Source organism: Hyla sarda, chromosome 2 (assembly GCF_029499605.1).
Source record: "Hyla sarda isolate aHylSar1 chromosome 2, aHylSar1.hap1, whole genome shotgun sequence".
Classification (NCBI taxonomy): domain Eukaryota; kingdom Metazoa; phylum Chordata; class Amphibia; order Anura; family Hylidae; genus Hyla; species Hyla sarda.
In genome coordinates this window covers 258,205,798-258,216,472 of record NC_079190.1, presented here as the reverse complement: position 1 = coordinate 258,216,472, position 10,675 = coordinate 258,205,798, and the positions used below count along the sequence as shown (strand labels likewise).

The 10,675-nt window shown below is 44.9% G+C and overlaps 1 long non-coding RNA gene and 6 other non-coding genes across 7 annotated transcripts; all 7 read left to right on the top strand.

Moving 5' to 3' along the window:
- Positions 1 to 1,968: 1,968 nt before the first annotated feature.
- Positions 1,969 to 9,868, top strand: LOC130356021 (uncharacterized). Its single transcript, XR_008888742.1, has 8 exons — positions 1,969 to 2,124; positions 2,346 to 2,397; positions 4,324 to 4,357; positions 5,186 to 5,234; positions 6,181 to 6,210; positions 6,525 to 6,564; positions 8,632 to 8,656; positions 9,591 to 9,868. It is a non-coding gene; the product is annotated as an uncharacterized LOC130356021 (long non-coding RNA).
- On the top strand, positions 2,151 to 2,288 carry LOC130359742 (small nucleolar RNA SNORA16B/SNORA16A family). Its single transcript, XR_008890426.1, has one exon. It is a non-coding gene; the product is annotated as a small nucleolar RNA SNORA16B/SNORA16A family (small nucleolar RNA).
- Positions 2,424 to 2,559, top strand: LOC130359743 (small nucleolar RNA SNORA16B/SNORA16A family). Its single transcript, XR_008890427.1, has one exon. It is a non-coding gene; the product is annotated as a small nucleolar RNA SNORA16B/SNORA16A family (small nucleolar RNA).
- Positions 4,907 to 5,041, top strand: LOC130359760 (small nucleolar RNA SNORA44). The gene has a single exon (XR_008890442.1). It is a non-coding gene; the product is annotated as a small nucleolar RNA SNORA44 (small nucleolar RNA).
- On the top strand, positions 5,305 to 5,375 carry LOC130359785 (small nucleolar RNA SNORD99). The gene has a single exon (XR_008890464.1). It is a non-coding gene; the product is annotated as a small nucleolar RNA SNORD99 (small nucleolar RNA).
- LOC130359782 (small nucleolar RNA SNORD65) lies at positions 6,378 to 6,448 on the top strand. The gene has a single exon (XR_008890462.1). It is a non-coding gene; the product is annotated as a small nucleolar RNA SNORD65 (small nucleolar RNA).
- On the top strand, positions 6,610 to 6,680 carry LOC130359750 (small nucleolar RNA SNORD49). The gene has a single exon (XR_008890433.1). It is a non-coding gene; the product is annotated as a small nucleolar RNA SNORD49 (small nucleolar RNA).
- Positions 9,869 to 10,675: the final 807 nt, after the last annotated feature.

Sequence of the window (10,675 nt, the reverse complement as noted above, 5' to 3'; positions counted from 1 at the left end):
GTTATGTTACCTAACTCAGTATTTTCCAACCAGCGTGCCTCCAGCTGGTGCAAAACTACAACTCCCAGCATGTACTGATCGCCAAAGGACATGCTGGGAGATGTAGTTATGCAACAGCTGGAGGTATGCAACTACATCTCCCAGCATGCCGAGACAGCTGTTTGCTGTTTGGGCATGCTGGGATTTGCAGTTTTGCAACATCTGGAGGGCTACAGTTTAGAGACCACTGCACAGTGATCTCCAAACTGTGACCCTCCAGCTGATGCAAAACTACAAATCCTAGCATGCCCACACAGGTTCAGCTGTCTGGGCATGCTGGGAGTTGTCATTTTGCCACATCTGGAGGGCTACAGTTTAGAGACTACTGTATAATGGTCTCAGACTGTAGCCCTCCAGATGTTGCTAGGCAACTCACCGGCTTCCATAGGATCCAGGGAGCCGTATCACCGTCCTCTTCTGCCGCCGATCACCGCCGATGGGTAAGTGGACTTCGGTGCCTGTCCCTTTCGGTTTCCGCGTTCTTCCCAGCCTATTGTGGGTGGGCAGAACAGGGAAACCGAAAATTAACCCTCCCGCTCCCAATCTGCTATTGGTCGTCGCTTCTTGACGACCAATAGCAGGGATAGGAGGGGTGGCACCCCACTCCTATCCCTTCAGGGGGATTGGGGGTGTCTTGGATAACCCAGATCCCCCTTATTTTCCGGGTCACCGGAGACCCGTGTGACCTGGAATCGCGCAAATCGCCGACATGTGGGGGTCTGATGACCCCCCTAGGCATTTGCACGGGGTGCCTGCTGATCGATATTAGCAGTCATCCCGGTCCGGTCCCCACCCGGTGCGCGGCAGGGACCGAAATTCCCACAGACGTGTACGTCATGGGTCCTTAAAGGGGTAGTCCAGTGGTGAAAAACGTATCCCCTATCCTAAGGATAGGGGATAAGTTTGAGATCGCGGGGGGTCCGACCGCTGGGGCCCCCTGCGATCTCTCTGTACGGGCCCCGGCTCTCCGCCGAGATAGCGGGTGTCGACCCCCGCACGAGGCGGCGGCCGACACGCCCCCTCAATACATCTCTATGGCAGAGCCGGAGATTGCCGAAGGCAGCGCTTCGGCTCTGCCATAGAGTTGTATTGAGGGGGCGTGTCGGCCGCCGCCTCGTGCGGAGGTCGACACGCCCCCTTCCCGCGGGCTGTCGGGGCTCCGTACAGGAGATCGCAGGGGGCCCCAGGATAGGGGATAAGTTGCTCACCACTGAATCACCACTGGACTACTCCTTTAACTACCAGGTAGTTAGGATGTACGCGTACGTCCTTGGTCCTTAAGGGGTTAAGGCAAATGGAATACAGGCACTGCAGTTTTTGAGCCAAAGCCAGAAGTGTATTCAAAAGGAATAGGACATATAAAGGAAGGACTTCTCCTTTCTTATGGATCCACTTCTGACTTTGGCTCAAAAACTGCAGTGGCAGTATTCCAAAAACTGCCAGAAAAAAAAACAAGTGGAAAATTAGCCTAAGGGGTTAATTGATCACCGATAAAACAATTGGCCAACTTATCAATCATAAAAATTAAAAAAAAATCCTTAGTTGGAGCCCTATAATTATTGGTGGAAAAGATGAACCCTAGCAACAGTAGTAAATGCCATGTATTTTTGGGGAAATGGTGGACACGTGACGTCATGGGGCCCCCATCAGAATTCATGACAACAATGGAGTTGCTATAATCCTCTATAGCAGTGTTTCCCAACCAGGATGACTCAAGCTGTTGCGAAATTACAACTCCCAGCATGCCCGGACAGCCAAAGGCTGTCCGGGCATGCTGGGAGTTGTAGTTTTGCAACAGCTGTAGACACCCTGGTTGGGAAACAGTGTAGGCTCTAGCCATTCTCGTACTACGTATCCCATGAGCCATTGCGCGCCACCGCCCTTCCCAATCGGAACCAATCAGAGAGCACGGTGCGCCTTATAAAAAGCCGGAGGGCGCTGTTGGGTGTTCTCTTTGTGCTCGGACATGGCGGCGATGTGTAGCCTGCTGTGTGGTGCAATCCCCGTCCATCCTCCCACGCTGGATGCCGGTGTCCCTCGAACGCCTCCCGGAGCCCTCCGGTGACTTATCCCGGAGATGACCCGGTGGGTATTAGTCGGGGTTGTTGTGCACAGGCCCTGATCGAAGCCGGGTCAGAAGCTCCTGTATCTGACGCGGTCAAACAGAGGCCAATATAAAGGTTTTCTTCCGACGGTCGCTGCTCCGGCTCCGGTGCTGGTGCTGGCAACACTTATGGGGAAATACAGCTGCAGTGTAGTGCTAGCCGGGTGTGTGCACGGTGCTAATGTCTACTGTTGTCTTCTAGGTGGAAACCGAAGGGCCCAGACCCCTGGCGGGAAGCCTCCGGAAGTATCGCGGTAAGTGGCAGCGTGAATGGGATTCCTGCGGCTCTAATCCAAGCTGTGACAGCCCCCACTCATGGGTGTCACGGTTATTCCGAGCCCAGAGAGACGGCTCCTGACGGTCGCTCTTCAGGCTTATACTTCTGCCTAATAGCAACATAATGGGAGCCGACATGTGCCCTCTTCTAGGGGGCGCTGTTTCTTCATAGACCTTCTTAATTTTTATGAACTGGTGCTAGAATGTTAAATTACTTCCCTTCAAAAATCACAATGGTTTCAGTACTTATTAGCAGCTGTTTGCTACAGAAGACATTCTTTTTCTCTTTGAATGTCTGTGTTTTCCACAGTGATCTCCGCTGATGCCTGTATCAGGAACTTTCCAGGGTAGTATAGGTTTGCAATGGGGATTTTCTCCTGCTCTGGACAGTTCCTGATATGGGTGTCTGCAGAGAGCACTGGACAAGACAAAGTGTTTTCTGTAGCATACAGCTGCTAATAAGTACTGGATGGGTAAAGATTTAATAGAAGTAATTTACAAATCCTGTAAACTTTCTGGCACCGGTCTTGAGTTTTCCACTGTATTACCCCGGGGGGGGGGGGGGTAGTGAGGGGCCTGGGCAGAACCACCAATGTTGCAGTATAACTGTCCTTGGTACTTAATCATACTGCATTGTGGTGCAGCTCCATTCTCTTCCCCAAGTCTCCTTTCTACAACATGGCGTCCTATGGGGAGCATGTGACATCAGCACTCTGCTTTCTCATAGCAGTACACTGGTCAGAGTGCAGGGATGGAAAGGTCACTTGCTCTTTCATATGGGGCCAGTGGAGCCACAACATTTTAGAGAACAGGGATAAAGTTCAGTGTATACATGTTAGGGGGCTGCTGATATCTAGGTGTTGGAATGGCTCCCTTATGACCTAGCTATAGGATATTAGGTTGGGGTCTGGTATTGGGAACCCTCTGATCAGCTGGTTAGGGTACATAGGTTTGAACACTGCCCTCTATGTATCATACACAGCTCTGCACATTCAATGTCTGCCTTTAGTCACAGCTTTTTCTGTGGGATGAACCCCATACCAGGTGCAGCCACTAGCACTGCAGAGGTGTCTGTTAAATAGACTGCATTGCTCACAATGTGGCATTCAGTCAACCCCTCCATCAGTGTGATATTGATTACACAACTTATCAGACATGTATTCCCTATCCACAGGACTCAATCCTAGGGTGCTGATGGGTCACATTCAGCTGAAGGCCTCAGTACCTGCCATAGGGAGATTTAGTTCTGGCTGCCTATATATTTTAATGTCAAAGAACATCAGTTTTAATGAACAAAAAACGACATCCCTTAAAGAGTAACTTCAGTACAGAACATGTTAATCCCGATCATTGATCCTGTTGATGGGGGGAGAAGTGTCTGACTGCTGGTACCCTGGCACACTCTATGCATGGAGTGGCCTCTGCTCTGACATGGCATAAAGCAGTGGCTGACACTCCCGTATGTGGGAGAGCCAGATACACAAATGCTGTTTGTACCATGCATGAGAGCCAGGGTGCCAGGCAGAAGGTCACAGAGTTACAGCCATCAGACCCCTTGTGATCAGTCACTTATCCCATATCTACAGGATCCTGTGGCTAGGGGACATGTTCTGGATCAGTTCCCCTTTAAGCTGCATAATTTTTCAAATTTAGCTATATTGTATTGCAGTACCTTTTAAGGTAAAAACAAAGGGTATTGTAGCTCTGTAGGTTAAAAAGTTGTGGCTCTCCTAAGAGGGGTGCAAATATGAAATTGCTGACTAGGAAAGGTGGTAATGTTCATATCTAGTGGTCGGCCAGAAGGGGAAATAAGACAAAGTACAAGACTTCTTAAAAAGTTTTTTGTTTAGCCTTGTTGGACTCTATAATTCCTTTCATTGTTTCTTTTTTTTTTTTTTAATCAGGTATGGGATGTGAAGATAAAGTAACCCTTTCAAGGTAACTATTTTGATAGCTTCATCTTTTTTAAAGCCTGCTGCATGTTTTGGACACAGATCAATTTCATGGCTCAGGTTATTGAAGACTGTACATACTTGGCTTACCTGAACAGATGTTCTCTTCATGACATCCTGTTTTACAATCTCTTTATTGGGTTTTTCAAAACAAACAGAACAGACCTTTATAACAGAGTTAAACAGTCATGACATCTCTTACATGGGGGATCCGTCACATAATATAATATACATGCATATTACAAGGCTATTGCAAGATTATGCGTATGTGACAATCAACCCTTCAATAGTAAGTTATGTAGAACAAGGAACTATTGAGTCTAAGGTAGGACTAGAGTAATGATGGAAACATAGGGTCGTAGCATTGCACTTTTTTTTTTTAGCAGTCATCATATTTTACTTCAGTAAAGCTGCCTCTATGCATTAATTTTAACTTTGTCATGTGTCACCAGACCACCAAAATTCCTGTAATGCTTCTTAGGCTACATGACAGTATAGGTGTCGGTGTAATGTTTGCTTTAATGTATAGGTTCTGAAGCATGCTAACCGAGGGCTGCAGCTAGCATTGTAGCAGCAGCTTCTCCAACAGCATGCAACAAAAACTGAGGGGCTTTGACAGGTTGGGTCTTCCACCTGGTGCCACAAGCTGTCACTCAACCCTCTTACAAAGCTGCATGGCCATTATCTTGTCTATTACACTGGATGAGCAGTTGGCAGTGCAAGTCAAGGAAAATGTCTATTCATGGGTGCTTTGGTGTATTTACATGGACTGTTTCCCCCAAATCTTTTAGCTAATGATTGATCTCTATTTCAGGAGTGCCTCCAGAAGAATTAATAACCAGTGGCTGAATGTCACTTGAATGGTAAGGGCTCTTAAAATTGTAAATTTAGATTGCTTTTCTGTAAATCTATTTGTTGGTGTAGTGGGCGTTAGCTGGTCTGTGATGAATCTTATATTTGGAGACTGTTGGATGACTCCTGCGGATATGGGACTGAGGCCAGTGAAGGTCAATCCCTAAAGGACATTGTGGGAGGTTTATCAAACTGTCAAGAGGAAAATTTGCTGAGTTGCCCATAGCAACCAATTAGCCTTTGTTTTAAAAAGGCCAGCAAGTTTTCCTAGGGATAGATCTCCCCAATGGGTATACTTTAGGGTCAGCATCTCTTCATAATGGGGTTACAAGAAATGTTTGGGTCCTACTAGAACTAACAGTACAGACATGTGGATCACGTGCCTTGATCGCAGATTAAAACTTGATCATGGGACATTGCTGTACAATAAAGGAGCCTCCTGAATTGGGAGAACTGTCCTGGACTCTTTAATCAGGAATTGTTGCTTATAGTCAACATGTAAAGAGGGCCTGTAAGACCACAAGGGTAAATTCACACAGTGGAAATGCTGCAGGATTTGCACATGTAAAATGAAATCTTATAGCCCTACAAATGTTTCAGTATATTGAAGATAATTTTATGGTATGTGGATTTTTAATTGGAAAAATGTGTAGCTTTAAAGGGGTTGTCCAGAAATAGAGAACTAGAGACAAATTTAAAGACACCCCTGTACTTTGTGGTGGTGCAGCTGTCTTATTGAAGTCATTCATTGGAGAAGTTCTAATACCACACACTACCTGGAGACAGGTGGTGTGGGTTTTGAAAATCTTTAGTTTTCTATTCCTTAACACTTCACAAGCTCAATACTTACACTAGTTACTAATGTGGTTACTGACCACTGCCTTGTCTTTGAAAAACCAAATGGCACTTTAAAATTTCTAAGTGGCTTTACTAACAAAGGAAATTTAAATTTTTCAGGCAAACCTCACACAGCCTTCGGAAATGATGGTAAGCTAAAGAAATGTAACCATTTAACTGTTGCATTTATATAGGGATGCACAACCAAAAACTACCCTTAAATAAGGTTCTCTCCCTTCCTGAATACTGAGGGTTTTAAATTGAATGTGGTGCATTCCCCCTATTGCTTGAAAGGACTTGATGGTGATTACCAGGATACATGATGAAAACTAAACAAAATAGCTGGAATTACCGGCTGAAACTTCTTGTTGAGAACTGTTTTCTGACAACATCCTGGCTATAGACTAAGGCACTGTACTAAAAGCAATCTGCAAAACTAACCTGTGCAATGTTTTCACTTTCAGGGACAATGTGTTATCAGGCTGGGAGTCCTGCACGCACTAGGTATGTGTTGGTTATGCATCTGAGTGAGTGCTACATGCTGGACTGTAATATGATGAGACTCTGGAATAGGAAGTGCCGTCAGATGCGATAACTGACGATAACATTCCACTCTGACTTGCAGTCTCTGGTCACACTACTTCTAGAATATTCATAATCTACTAGCCAAGAGCTTTGTTCTGTGAGCAGACCTGTATTAGAGCAGAGATTAAGTATGTTAATGTATTGGTAACACTTTTTAGTCCTTAAGGCGTTAAACTTTTACACTATCAACTTTGATAGCGGCATATAAAGTGTTAATGTCGGACATCAGCCTGATTGGTGATGTCTGGCATTAGCCGAGGGTTCTAGCTAATTTATAAAGCAGTGGGAGCAGGCACTGTGCGTACACATACGCCTTGTGTCCTTACGTCTCATTTACACTGCGGATCCCCCGACAATGGACCCTACAGTGCAGCCTCCATCTGTGCCTGCTCAAAACATCAATCCTCCGCTACGAGCAGACACGCTTTGATCTGTATACTCGCACACATCACAGCTGCTCTCGGCCTAGCTCAGACCAGGAGGAGCGGCCATGATGTGTGCGAGTATACACATCAAAGCGTGTCTGCTCGTAGTGGCGGATTGCCGTTATGAGCAGGCACAGATGGAGGCAGCACTGTAGGGTCCATTGTCGGTGGATCTGCAGCATAAAATACACTGTGGATCCACCCCTGAATGAGCCCTTAGGGTACGTTCACACGTACAGGATCTGCTGTATATTTTCTGCAGCTGATTTTATTACCTAAAATCGGCTGCACAAAATATGCAGCAGATCCTGTACATGTGAATGTACCCTTGAGGGGTTAATGATAAACTAGCAGTGTTCACATGTTGTCCTTCCAGAGGGGTCACTTTCCCTCCTCCAGTGTCCACATGTCACATTACCAGAACAATTTATGGAAAAATTGCTGCAAAAATTGTGCTGTTTACGCAAGTTACAAAAAATCGCAGTAAAAGCGCACAATTCTTCCCAAAAAATTGTTGTGATAATGTGGCCTGTTGGTGACCTGTGGACACTGGTGGAGGGAAAGTGACCCCTCTGGACTGCTACCATACACATTATACTGCTGATCAGGGGGGAGAGGGAGGACACGGACATCACTCGCCTCACATGAAGTGGCCGCTCTGCTGTGTGATCTGTCAGCTCTCGGCCTGTCCTCTCCTGTGCTGGGGGCAGAGCCATCAATGTATCAGGACATCCCTATTCTAAATTGGGGGGCACGGCCTGATCTAGGGGGGCCATGGCCCCCTCTGGCCTCCTAGTGACGCCACTGAGGGTGGAATGGAAAATACAGTGCCACTCCACCTTGTTTTTATGGCATGCATACATTTCAGACTTCACTGGCACAGCAATAGTGTTATATAAACTAGATTTTATTTTAATCTGCCATTGCTTGGCACCTGGCAGAAATGCAATGGGTATTATGATTATGTGACAGACCACCGTATTGATGAGGGGAGAGACACCACAGCCCAAAGGACTGAGTAAAGAGTCCACTTTTTAACCCTCACTGCAATTAATTAAAAAACTTTTAATAAATTATAAATAAACGTGAGCTGTAGGTGAACTAAAAACCCAGCACATTGTGCACTGATGTCTTAACGTGAATTAGCATCCTCCAGGACTGCCTTAACTTTAATGGCACATCTGCAGTGTCTGTGCTGTATTAAACTCTTCACAGAGCCCCCCCTAACATGTCTCATCACAGATGTGGCTTCTTCAGAGGTTATGGGGCAAAAAACGACCACCATATTTATCACAAACTGGCATCAAAGGGGCTTAATGGCCAGGCTCAAGGCTTTCTGGTTACAGCTAATTGGGTAAAGATCTAGTTTGCTTAGGTGTGGGATGTAAGTGGACAACTGCCTTTAGTAAAGGTACATGTGTGGTCATGGGACTGGGACACTATCCTGCTACTAGGTTAAGCATCAGTGTCTATAAATCTGGTTCTTTTAACTCAAAGTTGCCACTAGAGTTGTCTCAATTTGCAGTTCCATACAGTAAAATGAACTTTTTATTTTGCGCAGGTCTGACTACGCATGGACTACTCAGGTGAGTTAGTGTCACCCTTACATCTGACATTAGAGTGCATTCACACCTTTCTGCAATACAGTTCCTGGATCAGGTTTAACTGGATTCCTCCAAACCAGAAACTATCAATACGTGTACAAATGTGAACCCATATACGGCTTGAAAAATGTCCAGTTGCATCAGTATAAAAAATAAGCATTAACTTCATTATGAATAGTTTCACTTGTTTGAAATTTCAAGGAAACTGCAGTCAAAAACCATATGGTGCAAACTGGGTGGAACTGTTAGAACTAGAGATGAGCGAACTTAGAGTGAATTCGATTCGTCACAAACTTCTCAGCTCAGCAGTTTTCTTTTCCTGCATAAATTAGTTCAGCCTTCAGGTGCTCCGGTGGGCTGGAAAAGGTGTATACAATCCTAGGAGACTCTTTCCTAGTAATGTATCCACCTTTTCCAGCCCACCAGAGCACCTGAAGGCTGAACTAATTTACGCAGGAAAAGTCAACTGCTGAGCCAAGAAGCTCGTGACGAATCAAATTTACTGTAAGTTTGCTCATCTCTAGTAAGAACATATGGTTCCCAATGACTCCCATGTTAAAGTGTACAGTTTTTCACCTGGACCAAAAAAACAGTGGTAGACTACAGTTTTGGGTACAGGAAAACTGGACAAAACCATAAGACTCAAAACAGATGCATTGTTTGACATACAGATTTCAATGGAGTCAATGCATACATACAGTTTACAATATGGTTCTCACATTGGAAACATACAGGAACTGTATTGCAGAAACTTGGCATGACTGCTGCCTTAGAATGGTCAGTGATGATGCCATAATTAGTCATGGACAGAGTGGATGAGAGCTGCGGATATGGGACTGAGACCAGCCATGTCATGTGATCATTCGTGTAAATACAACTTTATATATAAAAAAAAAAAATGTTTTTTGTTTTTTAGCTTGAATGGAGGATGCTCATCTCGGTGCATGGTGACAAGAGGAAAGTGCTGTCAGATGGAATTATTTTGTGATAAGACTCAATACTTCTATGAAGTTTGGATAACTCCCTTTAACTAGCTAAAAGCTCTGTATTGACTAAGTTTCATATTTACTGTAACTTAAGTGACCTAACACACCTGGCAAACTGCTGTAAATAAAGGAAACTACTGTTTATCTGCTTACTTTGTTTCCCATCTGGTTTCTATTTGCCAAATAAACAGCAAACTGGGTATTATGCCAACTGTACAGCTCTGTATCTGAAATGCTTCCTGTCACAATATCAACCAATGCTGTGTACACCACATGGTCTTAGGCTTTAAACTGGCTCTACTGTAAATGTACAGCACTCTAATCCCTTGCAGACAGAACACATTATGACCCTAAGGACAGGAGATTTTTCATGACATTCTAATTTGATAGTGTAAACTTTCCTCTATTTGCATTTCTTGGTGAAAAAATTCAAAAATTTCTGGAAAACTAAGCATTTTTCTAACTTTGAAGCACTCTGCTTGTCAGGAAAAGACATGTCAAATTACACATTGCTTCATATATACTATATTAACTTTATGTTGGCATCATAAAGTTGACATGTTTTTCTTTATGAAGAAATCAGAATTCCCAGTGTGCCTACATCTGTTGCAAAACTACAACTCCCAGCATGCACTGACAGCCAAAAGGCATGCTAGCATTTGTAGTTATGCAACAACTGGGGAAGAAAAGTTTGGAGACCGAAGTAGTGGTCTCCAAACTGTAGCCCTCCAGATGTGGCAAAACTACAACTCCAAGCATACCGACTGTCCAGGCATGCTGGGAGTTGTAGTTCTGCAAAATCTGTAGAGCCAGATATTGCAGAACTACACTGCCCAGCATCCCTGACTGGGCATGCTGGGAGTTGTAGTTTTGCAACTTTTAGGCCACATTGAAGATTACTTACCAGCGATCTTCACTGCGGCCTCCTTCACTGCCACACTTTCCAGCCACACTCCTCCTGCCGCCTCAGGTAAGCTGGCCATTTTACTTATGAATTTGATTCCGAGTTTTTTTT